Below are 19,220 nucleotides of genomic sequence, written 5' to 3'. Positions count from 1 at the left end.
ATATATATACATATATATATATATATACACATATATAATAGTAAAACAATAGTAATCCATTAATAAAGGATTTTTCCACTACAATAATCCTTCCAAGTCTGCAAATCAGAAATTCAACAGTTCCAACTATGAATCTGAATGGTGGATATACTCTCTTGAGGGCTCATTATGTGCCTGTAATGGTACATCTGAGAAAAATGTTCTTCTGTACCTCAATTTTGTAGTCTACTGATATTAGACACACATGCAAACAAAAGCACACATTTAACACCTTTAAACATCATCTGCTTTTTTCAGTTTTCCAACTCCGGTTGTTTGAGATGTTTGGTCCTGCTCTGCCCTCAGGTGGTGGAGGATTGCTGTGAAATCCCGAAGGAATATAACTTCTGCTATAGAAAGCATATTTGATTTCCGTACAGACCACGGCTCCAACATACTCTAGCCAAAATCTTACCTGCATAGAATGTGAAGTGGCTCTAACAAGTCTGGAAAATGTTCCTTTACAGAGAATGGAGGCAGTGGTGAGCATGGATTTGCAGTAGTTGGTAAGTTATTGTCAAACATTCATAGAAACTTCTGAAACCACACCTGCAGTGTAATCAACTTCTCCACTGTCACTGCCACTGAATGTTCAGTGTGTTCCCTATAGAGAAGTTTAGGACATGAAAAAGTAAATGTTTCAGGACTGTAGACGGCGAAACAGCTCTGACCCAAGGTAACAAAATCCGTCTGCCAGCACAAGTAAGTTACTGCCTCTGGCCAAGAAATAGTCCAGCACATAACTGGATGTGATAGCCAGACACGAAAGTGGTATAAAGTTTAGAAAAGTGTATTTCCCAAAAACAACAATTTATTTAACCAAAAATTAATTGAAATCTCTTAATTTGTGGTATGTTATATACAAAGCTGACAATTTGAACTCTAATAGAGTTTTCCAAATGTAAAACAGTTCATCCATGAGGGCTCAACAATATCAACAGAAAATGTAATGGAAATCTAGCAATTAGTTTTTAACATAACTTGTCACAAAAAGCATGTTGGGGAAACTTTTCCCTGATGGTACAAGACTAATGCTGAGGGGATCACCGAGAACACGAATCATTTTATCGGAAAGCCTGTAATATCTGTTATCCCATGTCTGTTTCTTGCTAGCTGGTATAGACTATTTTGATGGTCCACTTTTATAAGCCTCATAATGAGATAAGTATTACATAACATGTCATGTTAACTCCACTGCTCTCCCTCTTTTGTATTTCTCCTTCAGTGTATGTAAACCTCTTCTGAGTCTGTCTTGCTGTCCTCTATTATGATAATTCCATCACATTCCTGTGGTTCTGAAGCAAATACATACTAAACTGCATTACCATGACTTTTCCAGGGAATACAAAGGGCAAAATTAGGAAAATTAGGTGTTACTAGATAGCAGAAACAGCAGGCCAAACATACAAAAAGGGGTTACCGGCAGAGAAGAGAGAAAGCCATGCTGCTGGCTGGGCCTTTTATATTTTGCAACCCATGTGCTCAGAGTCAATAATTGCACATCCTCTCTTTAGTCATACCTCAGTCAAATCTTAATGCAAAGACATGAAACACACATTGATATCATGCCCATCACGAATAAAAATTAATAAATCCAGTTAGAAATCAAAGAACTGAGAATCATCAGGCTTTTAAAGTTTTCTGCAGTATCAAAATAATCCAGTAATAGTTGTCTGTCCAATATGGTTACATTAAAACAGCAACTGCTAACCACTAATTCAGAAGGTAATTGTGGCTTTGTTAATTATTGGGGTCAGGATGGAAAAATACTCACTAAATGCTCCTGATGGGATTAAAATCACTGACCAGCAAAGATAATGTTAAAGTCACCACACCTCCTCTTAAGATATAAATATGTTGCTTCAAGAGTTTGTTTTGAGAGCTTAAGCAAATTGTTCCCCTCCTGTGCATGTAGTTTACACTTTATTAAAGAGACATTTTATCAGCTCTGGAAATTCCACTTTACAATGAGGATGTCTTGTCTTTCTCTACACTGCATCTAAATTTACAGTCAGCAGGCAATAGGACTTTTTTATCCATTGCCCCATCTGAATTCTATGATGCCATTTTAATGAATAATAGATTCAATTCAATTCAATTCAATTTTATCTATATAGTGCCAAATCATAACAGAGGTTATCTCAGGGCACTTTTCGTATAGAGCAGGACTACACTGTACTCTTTATAGTTATAATTACTGAGACCCAACATTCCCCCATGAGCAAGCACTTGGTGACAGCAGAAAGGAAAACCTTGAACAGAATCCGGCTCATGGTGGGCGGCCCTTTCCCCCGACCAGCTGGGTTGAGAGAGAAAATGGGGGGCCTAGCAAAGCACAGGTTCCACATAAAGATGTATAACAATAATGAGACTAATAAGAAAACTAATAATTATAATAATAGGGTGAGTAATATTACTAATAAAACTAAATATAGTAGTAGTAATGATAATCATAATAATTCAAGCACTGGGTGTTGAGCAGGATCATGTGGGCAGAAAGTGGTTTGCAGTCACAGATTCAGACTCTGCAGCACCAGGGTCAGAAATACCTGCAGAAAGCGACAGGAGTAGAGAGGAGAGACGAGAAAGCACAAAACTACAGGAGAGAGAAGAAGTCAAGATAGAAACGAGCATTGATGGGACATGAATGCGTACAGATGAAGAGGAAGAGGAGGAGCTCGGTGCATCATGGGAAGTCCCCCAGCAGTCTAGGCCTACAGCAGCATAACTAGGGGGTGGATCAAGCCAAACCTGCGCAGGCCCTAGCTGTAAACTTTATCAAAAAGGAAGGTTTTAAGCCCACTCTTAAATGTGGGGAGGGTGTCAGCCTCCCAGACCCAAACTGGTAGATAGTTCCACAGTAGAGGAGCCTGAAAACTGAAGGCTCTGCCTCCCATTCTACTTTTGGATAATCAAGGAACCACAACGCACGCTTGTGTTCTGGGAGTGCAGTGTTCTAGTGGGGTAATAAGATACTATGAGCTCTCTAAGATATGATGGTGCCTGACCATTAAGTCGATTTTAAATTCTATTCTGAATTTTACAGGGAGCCAATGCAGAGAAGCTAACATAGGAGACATATGATCTATTTTCCTAGTTCCTTTCTGTACTCACTCTGCAGCCCTCTGGATCAGCTAGAGAGTATTTAAATATTTGTTTGGACAGCCTGATAATAAGGAGTTGCAATAATCTAGCTTAGAAGTAACAAAAGCATGGACTAGTTTTTCTGCATCTTTTTGAGACAGGATGTGCCTGATTTTTGCAATGTAACGTAGGTGAAAAAAGGTGGTCCTTGAAGTTTGTTTTATGTGTGGGTTAAAGGACATATCCTGATCAAAGATAACTCCAAGATTCCTAACAGTGGTTCTGGAGGCCAGGGCAATGCCATCTAGAGTAACTATATCATTAGATAATGTGTTTCTGAGGTGTTTGGTCCAAGCACAATAACTTAAGTTTTGTCTGAGTATAACAGCTGAAAGTTGTTGGTCACCCAGGTCTTCATGTCTTTAAGGCATGCATGAAGTTTAGTTAACTGATTGGTTTCACTGGGCTTCATTGACAAATACAATTGAATATCATCTGCATAACAATGGAATGTTTTATGCAGTGTTTCCTAATAATATTGCCTGTAGGAAGTATATATAAGGTGAATAGACCTGGTCCATGCACAGAACCTTGTGGAATTCCGTGATTAACTTTTGCGTAGATGGAAGATTTATCGTTAACGTTCACAAACTGAAATTGATCTGATAAATAGGACTTAAACCAGCTTAGAGCTGTTCCTTTAATGCCAATGAAATGTTCCAGTCTTTGTAATAGAATATAATGGTCAATGGTATCAAATGCAGCAGTAAGATCTAGCAAGACAAGTATGGAGACAAGTCCTTTGTCCGATGCAAGTAGAAGGTCATTTGTAACGTTCACCAGTGCTGTCTCTATGCTATGATACACTCTAGATCCTAACTGAAAATCCTCAAATAAACTATTATCATGTGAAAAGTCTCACAACTGGTTGGCGGCAGCTTTCTCAAGGAACTTAGAGGGAAAGGGATAGTTAAATGTTGGTCTATAGTTGGCTAAAACATCTGGATCAAGAGTATGCTTTTTAAGAAGAGGTTTAATTACAGCTGTTTTAAAGGACTGCGGTACATGGCCTGTTAATAAAGACAAAGTAAATAGCTGCTAACTAAGGGTAAAACTTCCTTAACAAAGGGCTTTCACATTGATTGACAGGTTGCAGTTAAAAATTGTGTAATTGTGTTCCAAAGCAGTACATAAGTGTAAATGCATGCAGCTTTTGTAAGGTAATTGAAAGTGAAATGAAATGTGGTGCTGCAACTTCCAGTGATTGAGCTTACAGGTGTTCTGTGCTGAAAAGACCTGTAGTCATACAAAATAAGTGAAAAAAACCTGAGTAGGTGTATAGTGGGTATATAGAACCTTTAATTCTGCACAGGTGTGACGGGGTAATAATTAATGTTATTATTCCTCATCAGGTGGAGGAAAGATGTCCTGTACTGGTTAATCAGTTTAGGAGGACATAAAATATACAACAAAAATGACTGGCCAAGTTCAGGTGTGTGGTAATGTAAAAGAGTATACAGAAGAAGAAGAAGTAGTAGTATAGTAGACGTTCAGCACCTTAACCTTGCGTGCAGTTGTGGAAATGCTGTATAAATACAGTATATAGCATAGTATATACTGTCTCTTAGGTAGGGGTGGTTAATTAAAGATTTATTTCAGCATCTAAGTAAGGGGCATTATTATTTTATTCGTGGCGGATTTATAGTCATAATAAATATAGAATAATATTTATACATAGTGTGTATATATATATATATATATACATATATATATATATTTGGAGCCCATCCAAAAAAATCAGCTGTTTGCTATTATTGGCCAGTGTTAGCTCATTACAGATATAAATATTGGTGTACATGCTGGACAATAAGTAATGAGATACAGTAGCACAGAAGTGTCAACATGAGACAGAGAGCACTAACAAGTTTATTTTTCAACTGTAAATGTCTTACCCAGTGCATATTTTGGTCACAATTTTTGGATAACTAAATTTAAGGGGTTCTTATCAGAAAAATTTGTTTATTTTATGCATTGAAGTTAAAAATTTATATTGGCTGATATATTGTTATCAGATTTGGTTTTTTTTACTTCTCATCATAGGTGTTTGTTCTATAATATTTAATAAAAGAAACAATATTAATTGCATTACTTGTTTCCATTACTCAGCTTTATCTGTAATAGGTGTTTCAGGAGCTTGTAGATATTCTCTAATGCATACTGTATCTTTTCTTAGCGCAAAATCAAAGAGAAAGTTTTCTACAAAATACTGCAGCATTTACATGAATCTCCTGTTTCTTTGACCTTCTCTCAGTTTTGCTCCACACGTGCTGCGCCAGTCATGACAATACCAAAGGGACAGGCAAGAGGTGATAGATAGAGACAAGAATAGAATAGACAAATGGACAGATGAAAGACTTACACATCCTCTGATTTAATTGTGTCGCCTGTCAATGTGCCTGCTTAGGGTTTCCCTGTTTTGCCTGTGAAGATAAGAAGAAACTTGTGTGGTCTCCCTGGGAGAAACTGGGACATTGCAGCATCAATAGAAAGATGATACAGCAAGGAGGAAAATAGAACAACAAACTTAATAATATCATGTAAACATTTGAGATTATGCAAGCTGGTGCAGCTGATTCAACACTCACAACTTGTGAGAACCCACCCAAAAATTATGGTCGAGTCAGTAAAATATTAATGACAGCACTTTTGATGAGTTTATGTTGAGTCTAGCTGCTCATATTTGGAATTAACAGTATAAATGGATTCTAGTAGATATGCACCAGTGTAATAGGCCGCATTGATATCAGGCCAAATACTGGCTTTATTATGCGATATGGAAAAACGTAGCCTGGTCTGATGAATCTTGATTTCTGCTGAGGCATGTCACCTCACTTCCTCCTTCCATCATAATTACTACAGCTGCTATTGGGTGCCTAACAATAAAATGTAACTAGGGGTCACAATAAGCTGCTTGTATAGACAACTTCTGGGTTTGTTTTTTTGAAAGAAGACAGCCTGAGTCATGGGGTCATCAAAGTCATTACAATCCTCTAGGGGCCAAAAACGTCAAAACCTTTGTGCCAATCCATTTCGTTAAATGTTGAGATATTTCACTGAATAAGTGTAATTTTTGACCCACTGGTAACAAAATTAAAAGTCTGGGATTAGGATTCATCTTCTGGGTACCAAGGTTATCTGAAAAAAAATTCATGGCAACCCATCAAATACTTCACTAAAATTCAAAAGAGTCAACCCGCTGGTGGTGCTAGAGGGAATCATTACAGTCAGTAGGATTCATCAACTGAGGACCATGTATGTCTGTACTGACTGACATTGCCGTCACTATTCAATTCAATTCAATTTTATTTATATAGCGCCAAATCATAACAGGGGTTATCTCAATGCACTTTTCACATAGAGAAGGTCTAGCGACCCAACATTCCCCCCTGAGCAAGCACTTGTCAACAGCGGAAAGGAAAAACTCCCTTTTAACAGGTAGAAACCTTGAACAGAACCCGGCTCAGGGTGGGCAGCTGTCTGCCTTGACTGACTGGGTTGAGAGAGAAAGGGGGGGACATAACACAATAAATGTACCACATAAAGATGTATAATAATAATTAGACTAATAATAAAACTATTAATTAAAATAATAAGGTGAATAATAATACTAATAAAAGCAAATCTAATAATAACAATGATAATCATAATAATTGAAGCAGTGACTGTTGAGCAGGATCATGTGGGCAGTAGGTGGTTTGCAGTCACAGAGTCAGACTCTGCAGCACAGACAGGAGGAGAGCGGAGAGAGACGAGAAAGCAGAAAACTACGGGAGAGAGAAGAAGTCAAGTTAGCAACGAGCACTGATGGGAAATGAATCCGTACCGGTGGAGAGGAAAAGGAGCATCATGGGAAGTCCCACACTGGCTACTAAATATGATCCAGATTAATTACATGCAGTGAGGTTTAGATTTTAGTGTCAGATTGGTAGTTGGTATTAGCAGATACCTAGAGGTAAAGTACTGATATCTGGAGTAAAAGTTCATTTCTAGATATACTAGACTTTCTAGTATACTGTAAGATGATAAACTATGCAGTTTATAGAATGAGATTTATTGTCACACACTACATAAAGTGTTTGTAGTGTGTGACAATAACCGTGATGAAGGCTACATCATGCTCTAGTGCTTTATCTTATCATCTTCATAGTACCAGTGAGTGATTCTGTGTTAGTCCTTTAAAAACAGCACAACTATATATTTTCAGCACCCTCCTATAGTAGTGGGGCATGACTTTTTCAGTTGTTGAATCTTTGGAAGCATATGTAATCTAGTGCAGTTTGCAAGCAATTACTAACAATACTATAGGGTGCAGATTAAATAACATATAAATCAAAACAACGATCCCCTGAGAAGACAGTGTTCAAAGAGTCGGTCTGCACATGCACATACTGTATAGCATATACTCATAAATATGCAGTTCCTTGAACCTCTTGTGCTGCCTCCCACAGAGGATTTCTTGAAGTCCCTGTTTTATTCAAGGGTTACTTCCCAGCATGCTCTCTGTCGTCAGTCAGCCTGTCGCTGTGGGTTCAGTTTTATCTAGTTAAGTTTGCCAGCTCTGGTGGACAGCTGAAAGCAAACTGGGAGCTCAAAGTGTAAAGCAGTGCTCTGGTTTGCCTGCAGATGTAAAATATGCAAAATCTCATCTACATAAAATAATATATTCTCAACACTAGTCATGGCATGCTCTAAAAAGACACATACATGCCCCCTTGCTCCTTTTAGGTGTTAAACATCCATGAATAAATGATCGAATATTTACGAGCAATTTATTTAATGTCCATCAATGTATAGACTGGTGATTGTGTACATTATTTTTTGGCTACATCATAGTTCATAGTTCTTCTGTTATTGTCAGTACAGATTAGAACTCTGTAAAACCAGAGGTTTTGTCTCCATAGATAGAAACAGAAAAAAGGAAGGTCTAGTTTGTCCATTCAGTAACATGATAAACATCGCTTTGTGGCAGTTACTGTTGATGAAGTACAGAGAAAAGGTGAGTCCAGGTAAAATGTGTAATCTCTTATTGATGTCTTACTTCCACCAAGGAGGTTATGTTATCATGTGTATTTGTTTGTTTATGTTTCAGTAGGATTACACAAAAAAATATTGAACCAATTTGGACCAGACTTGGTGGAGAGATGGAGCATTGGCCAGGGAAGAAACCTTTAAATTTAAAGGGGCGTATCAAGGAATTTTTCATGTCTTTCCTTAACATTGCGAGATACAGCATTTCCCCAACATTTTCGCCAATATTTGGCCTTGGCAGAGATATGCGCTCCACTGAGTGCCATTCTATTTAAATCAATACAAAGGAAGAGAAGGCGGTGATGCAGACCCGGTAGCGAAGGATTTCTTTTCCTTGAGCAAACTGGGAAAGATTCTTAAAATTTTATGCATTGATTGTAAAATTTTGGTAACACTTTAAAAAGGCAGACCAAATCTAGCTAGTGTGTTGACTGGAGTTACTCTGAAGAAAAACAGATAAGATGTGGGAATTTTATAAGAGCATAATTTAAAATTGGACTCGAACTCATACAGTCAGAAGGAAAAATACTAATACTAACAAGCAGACTACAACACAATTGACACTCTGGAAAGGGAAAGGTTCTACATGGGCCTGAAACTGAGACCTGATTTTTGCCTGTATCTGGATCTTTAAGATCCAACTGAGCCACAGAGGCAATGTCATACCTAAGACGTAAAGCTGACCCCATGCTTGGGGTAATATTTTTGCTCTATTTCATCTGCTAACAAAACGGCACACATAAATGGAGAGAAATATAGATTTAAAAATAACCTGACCAAAACCTGTTCGAGCCTGAAGGTTTATGCAACTAAAAACTAAACAGCCCAAACACAATACTTTGTCAAGTTTGGGTGTCTTCAAGAAACCAGTTATTTAATATTAAATATATTAAAATACGGGACATTAGAATATATTGTAGCAGCTTTTTATTTTAAGCCTGATAGTAACTGATAAATAGATTTTCGGTCACTCGGGGGTAGTGCAACAAGCTATAAACACAAAACTGACATATTTATACCTTATTAAATATGCGTATTAATATGACTAATGTGTTAGCTAAAAGTGGCTTACATATTGAGCAGACAAGGACCTCTGGTCTGGTCTTCACCAACTCCTGAGGGAAATATCTGGCTCTCTGAGTTGCTATATTCTCCACTTTCTTCACCAGCCACTTGCAGGCAGACTTTGTTGTTTGGTGCGGGGCAGGCAGTGTACAATTGGTTTCTTCACAGCTTTTTCACTAAAAAGCTGCTGACTGCTCCTGGAAATAAGGGTCAATGAGAGTAGTAAGTCTGAACCAAAACAGTAAAGTTGTGGGCTGTAAAACCAAAACAATGCACTCAAAGATGCAAAAATACTTAGTAAAGCTAAAAGCGAAGGGGAACTGTAGAATTGGATGATAATTCTCTGTGGGTTCATCACTACAAGTGACTCCTTTCACATTATACAAAGTTTTGTTCCAATGTTAATATTTAATGCTGTTTAAAATTAGCTTTTTATGTAAAAAATATTTTTTCCAACTAAATAAATGTTACCGAAATTTTCCAAGCTTAAAGCTTGTTAAATTATCTCAGCATTAACCTGTACAAGCTATTTTGTCTTTCACCATGTATCATGTATTTCATATAAGTCGAATGCTCGTCTTTTCATGCATTCAGTTTATGTTCTGTAAGAATGCATTTTCATGTTACTGTATGTTATTTTTTAGCGCATTCGATTCATGTTTGTGCATTTTTTTCACCTTGAGATCATAAACAACTTAGTAACTCACTGTTCAGTGACAGGAAGAAGAGAATAGATCTCCATAGTGATTAGCATACCTGAACGATTATTGAAGGGGTGTGTGTGTGTGTTGTAGTTGGTTACCATAGACGATGGTGTGGTAGTAGACTCAGTGACCTTGTTTGCTATTCTTTCAACAAAGTGCTTTTTACTGGTGGGGTTATCTCAGTACCACATCCCCAACGCTCTTTCTCTCTCTTTTTTTCTTTCTTCTTTATGAAAACAAACACACACACACACACACACACACACACACACACACACACACACACACGCGCACACACACACATAGGCACACACGAAAGCAAGAGTAGTGTCTCAGTTTAGATGAGATGGTGAGAATGGAGAAGCATTTCCTCTATCCTCTGACAATGAGAACATACAATATTTAGTCATTAATTTATGCATCCATGTATTCATGCATTCACTCATTCATTCATTCCCTCCTTAACAAAATCACATCTTGAGGTTAAATTTAACTCTTATTTAAGAAACCAAGTTGACCATGAACACAATAACATACACAGCGATAGCCTGGGGGACCACTTGAGAAAGGGTCTCTCACACACAGACAGACACACACACACACACACACACTGAAAAAATCCAAAAACCAATCTATTGAAAACCGGCACATATACTCAGTCTTTTTTTGTGTGTGTATTCAAAGATTTGAGTAAAAGAGTTTCTTAGGTAATTAAAGTTTGAGTTTGCTACTTCAGCAGATATTTGCTTACGGCCTACAGTAAATGTTTGACTAAATGAATTAAAGGGCTCTCACTGGCTGAATGTGGTATTCTTAGTGATCTGTTAAAATTGGAATGGGATGATAAACGGCACAAAGCAACAGCATGTGGGAGTGTATTCAAACTAAGCTGTAGTTGAACACCTACACGTCTGCATGAGCAGATTTAACAGTAAGCCTAACTGTAACTGACAGCATTTATGATGAAGGCATCTACATACTTCTCTGCAACTCCCTCGCTCAATTAAACACCAACACACTGATACTATAATTTGCGATAAATTTGTAATTTATGTTTCAAATGTATTTCCTCTTGGGTTCTCAAATATCACCTTAAAGACGGAAGGTCCATGGTGTTAAAGAGCAGAGATCTCACGAGCAAGCAAGACGAACAGAGAGCTGAAGCAAGTGCACATATTTATTAATTTATTTATTTAACTTCTACTTAACCACAAAGGTATGTTGAAAATGAAATCTGTCAGTAAGGAAAGGAGAAGAGTCCACCAGCCTGCTAGCAGTTCTGTGAGGCTGTTCTTAGGAACATCAGTGTTTTGAGCTTAATGTTAACAATGTTAGCATGCTAACGAGACTAATGCTGCATTAATGCAAAATCAACAAAACTGAAAGAAAATGAAATTTTCCCATTATTCCCATTAAAGATTGTTCACACATCAAATGTTTACCCCCATTGTTAGTCTTGTATGGGCTTCTTTTGTAGTTCTTTTCACTAGGTTAGAGAGAAAAAATATCGGAGCTGTTGCGGCTGGACCCTTCTCTTTACTTTAGAGTTCAATAATTTAGCTGCTTGGGGGGCAGACACAGTCTCTGTGGGGTTTTGGGTGGGTAACTGCTGCAATGGTAGCATTGAGGACTTCAGTGGTTGAATGATGACATGGGGCTATACATGTCATCACAGGTCAGATTGGGCGGGGGCCCAGAGACAACCCTTCACACCTCCTCTGCAAGTGTCCTGTGCTTCCCTTACAGTTTAAAAAACTCTTTTATTCGCCCAATTACAGAAGTAGTAAGTAGAAGGTTCATTACGGTCTGGACAATATGACATGAATGTTGTTCAGCTAAGGCTGATGGGAATGTTTTAGAAATAATGTATTTAGTCCAAGACTAAAGTATAGTACAATTAAAATTTTGTACTAATGATGGCACTAGATGAAAAATGAAGGGGTCAACAAAGAATTTAATCTAACCTGTGGATAATATGAGCGTCTGTATTTTCATGGCAATCTTTTTTTATGCTGCATTCATGCAGTCAGGGGATCACCAAAGTCTTTGAGGGTTCATCCTCATGGCACCATGGACATCTGTATAAAATTTTGTGGCAATCCATCAAGTAGTTGTTGAGACATTTCAGTTTGGACCAATTGACAACATTGCCAACTAACAGACAAAATCAGAGCCAGATTTAACTTTATTAATATCATGTATGGAACTTAGCATCCTGTAACTGAAAGTGAGAATTAAATATGAATTTGAGAGTGCACAGGAAATACTTACAGAATCTCAGTATCGGGAAAAAAAATCTACTACAACTAATGCAACTGTCTCAGAATTGGGTGTATTTCTGTCCTTCACAACCACTTAAATGCTGCTGGTTATTCTTCAACTGTGTAAAGCTCTGGAGGGATGAACATTCTTCTCTCATCTGTTTTTTTGTTGATGATGGGTAAGAGTGCTGCCTAATGCATCACTCCAGTAGCTTCATTGTGTTTTCAGCTGGGTTGAGGCCTCTTGATTGTGAAGGGCATAGCATATGATTCACATAATGAGCCCTGTTTGGAAGTAGATTTTTTATGTTTCTAGAATCATTTTTTTCCTTTAACTTTTTATGAGTCTATAGTTGTACTATATATCCTCAAGTGCTTTAATACACGTCCAATTAAATGTTATTTTCTTTGATGCAAACTCCTTCTCCTGCTTTAAGAGTAACTACATCAAGGATAATAATGATGTGTACAATGCTAAATTAGTGGTGGCTACATACTCTTTTGACAACATGTGCAGTACAACACTTCACATGCATTATAGTTCGACAATATAAAACAGTTAGGTGATGTGACAAGTGAAACAGACCACACCTGAAAAATCTTGTTCTATACTAATAATCTCTGTCAAGCCACACACTTGCAGTACACAGACCACAGTACATAGTTCATCCCTCTAGAGCTCTACACAAAGAAATATGTAAATAAGACAATACAGCATACAGTATATGTTAAAAAGTTGTCTGTCAGGAAGTAGTAATTGTTACAAATGGATGACAAATTAAAGGAAAAACCAACCAAGTAGTAAGATGTTGGGCCACAATATGTTGCCAGAACAGCTTCAATGCACCTTGGTATTGACTCCACAAGTCTTTGGAACACTACTGGAGGGATGGAACACCTTTCTTAAGAAAGATATTCCCTCAAATGGTCTTGATGATGGTGGTGGAGAGTGTTATCTAACCCCTCGATCCAAAATTTACCACATGCATTCAATGGGGTTGAGATCTGGTGACTGCTAATGCCATAGCATATGATTTACATTATTTTCATAATTATTAAACCATTCAGTGACCCCTTGTGCCCAATGGATTGGGGCATTGTCATACTGGAAGAGACTGCTCCCATCAGGATAGAAATCTTTCATCATAGGATGAAGGTGATCACTAAGAACAACTTTGTATTGATTTGCAGTGACCCTTCCCTCTCAGGGGACAAGGAGACCCAAACCATGCCAACAAAGTGCCCTCCACAGAATAACAGAGCCATCAGATCTCCTCACTGTAGGGGTTAAGCATTCAGGCCAGTACTGTTCTGTTGGTGTACGCCACTTAGCACTAACCCCTAGTCGAGAATATGGTGAAAGACGACTCATCTGACCATATCACTTTTTTCCACATCTCTGTTGACCAGTGCCTATGGTTTTTGCACCTCTGAACTCTTAACTGTGCATTCATCTTTGTAATGAGGGGTTTATGCACTGCAACCCTACTATAATATTTCTCTTTATGTAACAGTTGACGGATTGTTCTTGCTGACAAAATCTGATCACGCCCTGCACTGACATTCTCAGTTACCTGAGGAAGAATTGCTTGCACTAATGCACGAGCAACACGGTCGTCAAATGTACGTTGTCGACCATAATTTTCGACCCTATTTACTGATGTCTTTCCCAAAGAGCTAAATTTAGGTATCACTTCAGTCAGTGCTTCTACTGAAACACTAGCCAGTTGAGCGGGCTTTGTGACTGAAGGTCCTGCCATCCATGCCCCAGCAATGAACCCTCTCACTTAGATCTTGTCCTCTTGCCATCTTGATATAAAATCAGAATCCACTGGGCCTACTCAGCATTTTTGTACATGCCACAGAGCATGATTGGATGTTAATTGTTTAATTATAGCATGCAGTGCACGTGTGTAAGCATCTACATTTGTTATGTTACTCCCCTCATTTATTCAGGTTTTTCCTTTGATTTGTCATCCGTTTGTACATTTCTATTGTAGGCACACTATCTGTTAGTTGACCAGCACTGACTGTTAAACATATTATTCATATGCATTGATATACTGTACTGTATTAGCCTGAATATAGAGTTGCTTCAGAAGCTATTCAGACACCTTCATTTTTTGCACACTTAATGTATTGTAGATTTAATTATAAAATAGATAAAATTGATGTTTTTGCCTATCGATCTATACTCAGTAATCCATGATGACAAATTGAAAACAATCAACGAATCAAGTTCTAGACTCATCTCAAGGATAATTAAAGTACACAGGAAGCACCTGAACACAGTTTATGATGCCACTGCAAAGGTTCTGAATAGTTTTGTAAATGTGAGATTTCAGTTTTTGATTTTTTGCAAAAATGTCTTAAAACATGTTTTCACTTTGCCATCATAGTTTTATTTATTGTGTTGTAGTTAAATATACAACACAATAAAGTGTGCAAAATGTGAAGGGATCTCAATACCTTCTGAAGCAACTGTATATTCAGGCTAATACAGTACAATATCGATGAATATCACTAATATGTTTAACAGTTGGCGCTGATCAACTATAAGATGCACACAATAGAAATACAGTGGCATAAAAAAGTTTGGGCACCCCTAGTTAAGTGAGTATAAGATGACCTGATTTCCAAAAGGCATAAAGATGACACGTTTCTTTAATATTTTTAATAAGATTACTTTTCTTCTTCTTTTTTCTTTTTTCTTTTTTTTTACTTTTAATTCCGTCTTTTGCAGTTTCAAAATACCAAAAAAGGAAAAGGGCCCAAAACTAAAGTTTGGGCACCCTGTATGGTCAGTACTTAGTGACACCACCTTTGGCAAGTATCAGAGCTTGTAAACACTTTTTGTAGCCAGCTAAGAGTCCTTTAATTCTGGTTTGGGGGATATTTTACCCATTCTTCCTTGCAAAAGGCCTCTAGTTTTGTGAGATTGATGCACTGCATGCACTGCTCTTTTGAAGACTATCCACAGAATTTCAATGATGTTTAAGTAAGGGGAATGTGAGGGCCATGGCAAAACCTTCAGCTTGTGCCTTTTTAGGTCGACCATTGTGGATTTTGAGGTGTGTTTAGAATCATTATCCTGTTGTAGAAGCCATCCTGTTTTCATCTTCAGCTCATTACAGATGGTGTGGATTTTGCTCCCAGAATTTGCTGGTATTTAATAGAATCATTTTTTCCTTTAACTCATGAAATATTCCTTTTGCCACTGGCTACAACAAAATCCTAATGCATGATCCATCAAACCCTGTGGTTAACAGTTGGAGAGGTGTTCTTTTCATGAAATTACAGTATGTACCCTTTTTTCTCCAAACATACTTTTGCTCATTGCAGCCAAAAAATTCTATTTTAACTTCATTAGTCCACAGGACTAGTTTCCAAAATGCATTAGGCTTGCTTAGATATTCCTTTGAAAACTTCTGATGCTGAATTATGTGCTGAGGATGCAGGACAGGTTTACTTCTGATGACTCTTTCATGAAGATCATATTTGTGCAGGTGTTGCTTCATAGTAGAACAATGTAACACCATTCTGGAGTCTGCTAAATCTTCCTGAAGGTCTTTTGCAGTCAAATGGGGGTTTTGATTTGCCTTTCTAGCAATCCTACGAGTAGTTCTCTCAGAAAGTTTTCTTGGTCTTCCAGACCTCAACTTCACCTCCGCCGTTCATGTTAACCTCCATTTCTAAATTACATTATGAACTCAGGAAAAGGCTACCTCAAAACATTTTAATATCTTTTTATAGTCTTTGTGGATATCAATTATTTTAATTTTCAGATTGCTAGGTCGTTGCTTAGAGGAGCCCATGGCTGATGATTATTGGCGCAAGCTTTGAAACCTGCATCACTTGGCCTTTCCTAATGGTTATTGTGAACAAGCCATAGCCCTAACAAGCAAATAAAGTTATCTGAGAGCTCAAATCTCTTGGGTGGCCCAAACTTTTGCATGGTGCTCCTTTCCATTTTTTCAGTCTTAAATCTTACAAAACAAAAATAATACACTAATCCTACTTGAAATGTTGAAAAGAATGTTTCACCTTTAACTTTATGCCTTTTGCAGATCAGTTCATCTTCTACTCACTTAACTATTCACAATAACAAAACATTTTGACCAGGTGTGCCAAAAACTTTTCATGCCACTGTATTACTCTTATACTTTATTACCTCTTCTTGAGAGATATTTTTTCTGGAAATTAGGTTGTGTGTGAATCATCTTATTTTAGAGGACTAGACAATTACGTGTTCACAAGATCAGAAATTCTTTTTGAATGCAGTGAGTACCTGTGTAACAAAGTCTGCTACAGCAACATGTTCTCACTCCCATCTCGTCATATATGGACACTTGGCCAGGGCCCCTTTGGCATAACTTTGTAATGAACTGGGTACCCCTCTACATTTGTTAACAGCAGCGTAATCGCCAGGAAGGGGCATCAGGAGTCATGTCTATGGCTAGGTTTAGGCAACAAAAGCGCTCTGGTTAAGGTTGGAGAAAGATGGTGGTTTTGGATAAATGAAAATAAACAAGTTGTGTTTGGAGTCACTAAACTTTATACTGCATCAAACCGGACCACAATCTTTTCCTAACCTAAACTAAATGCTGTGAGTGTCTTTTTAGCTAAGACTTACAGTCTAAAAAATGATAAAAGCCAAAGAATGATTTTGACCACTTCCAAAAGCCTGACAATAGAGAATGTGAGTATGCGACTGATAGACAAGCTAGAATTATCGTATTTCGCATTTCACAAAAAGGCTTCAATGATGGGGATTCCTTTCCTCTTGCATTAATTTTATCTCAGGGAAATTTTCCCAACACGACTAGTGTTAAAGTGTCCCCTATCCTCAAAAAGTCTTTGTCAAAAACAGATGTTGGAAAAGAGGGAGGGAGTCATTACTGCACCTTACCCATACTTTAACTTTACTGTCATATTTTAGAAGAAGGTAATTTATATGTTCTTAATTTTTCTTATATCTTGCATTATTACTACAGCGGCAATTGCAGCTGCAATAAAAGTACTTTCAACCTGCAAGTGTTTGCCGCTATGCAGAGTGCAATTCCACTGCTGTTGCAACCTATACCAAATATAGCGGGTTGTGTCAGGAATTGCTAGTAGCAGCACAGGCTGAGGACCCAAACAAAGACACACAGGCAGGCTGATTTAATTAAGATACTTTTAATAGTGAAAAACAGTCCTACAGGCAGATTTCATGAACAAGCTGACAGGCAGGAACACAGTTAGGCAGAGGCACAGGCAAATACACACTGGTAACAGGAATGCAAGGGAAACACAAGGGAACATGAGCAGAAACATGAGTAGATGAACTGACACTGACTGGGGAAAAACAGCTGGAATAAGTACTGGCTTGGGTGATGAGGGATCTGGAATCAGGTGTGTGAGTGGCCAGGGAAGTTCAGGTGAGTGGAGATTTGAAACACGTGAACAGATGGTATTGTGGACAGGAAGAACGTCCGGGGACATCTTCTGGGCAGAAGGAGAATGGCAGGTCTGAAGGGGTGAACTTGGAGATGCAGAAAAGTTGACAAGGGCTAAAGACAGGGGCCAAGGGGAACTAGCATGCAAATCATGACACTACCCTACCCTCAAGAACAAGAATGGATCAAGTCCAGCAGACAGGTGGAAGGGTTGTGGAGGCAGAATCAATGGAGCAGGAAAACTAAGGCAGGGGCAGGACAGAGGTAGAGAAGGAGGCCTCAGGTGGATGGCCTGTGAGCTGGAGAGTCGATGAACATGAAAACTTGGGCAGATGGCTTGGAATCAGGACAGAATGGCGGAGTCAATCAGGAGGCCGGCTTTTGGCTGGAGAGCTGATGAGCAGAACAGGCAGATGAAACTGGTTCAGTGGAAGCCGGACCACTCTGGTGGCTGATAGCAAAGGTGGGATGCCTCCGGAGGGCCGAGCAGATGGACAATGTTGAATGTTTCATCTCCCCAGAGGCCGAGTGGGAGGACGATGGCAAAGGCAGGTCCCCTCTGGAGGCAGAGCAGGGTACTGGGATCCAGAGTAGGTGGCCAGTGACAGGAGGCCTGGACTGGCAGACAGGTTTAGTTGAGAACCACATGCAAATGAAACTGGAAACTTGAACATCGGGCAGTCAGCCTGATGATCTGGCTGGTCGTGGTCAGATGAGACGACAGCTGACTGATGGTCAAAGAGGTCAGGCAGTTTGTCAGCAGGGATTGCTTTCTAAGGTTCAGGAGCTGGTGTCGACTGGGCCGCCGACTGGAGATCAGGAGTGGGAGTTGGCTGGGCCGCTGACTAGGAATAGGAGCAGGTATCTGCCAGGCCACCAACTGGGAAGCAGAGGCAGGCTTGACATTGGCCAACTCAGGAAGAGGCTTGACGTCAGCCAACATAGGAACAGACTGAGAAACAGGCTTCACAGCGGCACGAATGGCCGACTCAGGAACAGGTGGGATGTTGGCTGAGTCAGGATCAGAGGAGATGTTGGCCGGAACCCCAGACACAGAAACAGACAGGGTGTTGGTTGGGACCTCTGACGCAGGAGCAGACTCACGAACAGGCGGGACATCACCTTGTACCACCGACAAAGGAACAGGCGAGATATTGGCTGGGACCACCAACTCAAAAACAGGCAGGATGTTGGCTGAGTCCTCCGATGCAGGTACAGATAGAATGTCAACTGGGACCCCCCACACAGGAAAAGACAGAATGTCGGTTGGGACACCCAACGCAGAAACAGACATGGGCAGTGGAGGCTCGGGGTTGCCAGGCAGCAGAGGCTTGGGGTCACTGGGCAACTAAGCTGCAGGGTCGCTGGGCAACTGGGGCTTGGGGTCACTGAGCAGATGAAGTCTCAGTCAACTCCAAGCCACATTTGAGCTTTTTTTGTGCATGAACTAACAATGAAAAAACACACAGCTGCCCAAGAAAAATTTGTTAGTCAAGTGTCCAATTACTTTTGAAACCCTACAATTTGGGCACTATGTGTTT

Source organism: Xiphias gladius, chromosome 8 (genome assembly GCF_016859285.1).
Source record: "Xiphias gladius isolate SHS-SW01 ecotype Sanya breed wild chromosome 8, ASM1685928v1, whole genome shotgun sequence".
Classification (NCBI taxonomy): domain Eukaryota; kingdom Metazoa; phylum Chordata; class Actinopteri; order Istiophoriformes; family Xiphiidae; genus Xiphias; species Xiphias gladius.
The sequence above is the reverse complement of the archived record's forward strand: the minus strand, read 5'-3'. Positions refer to the sequence as shown.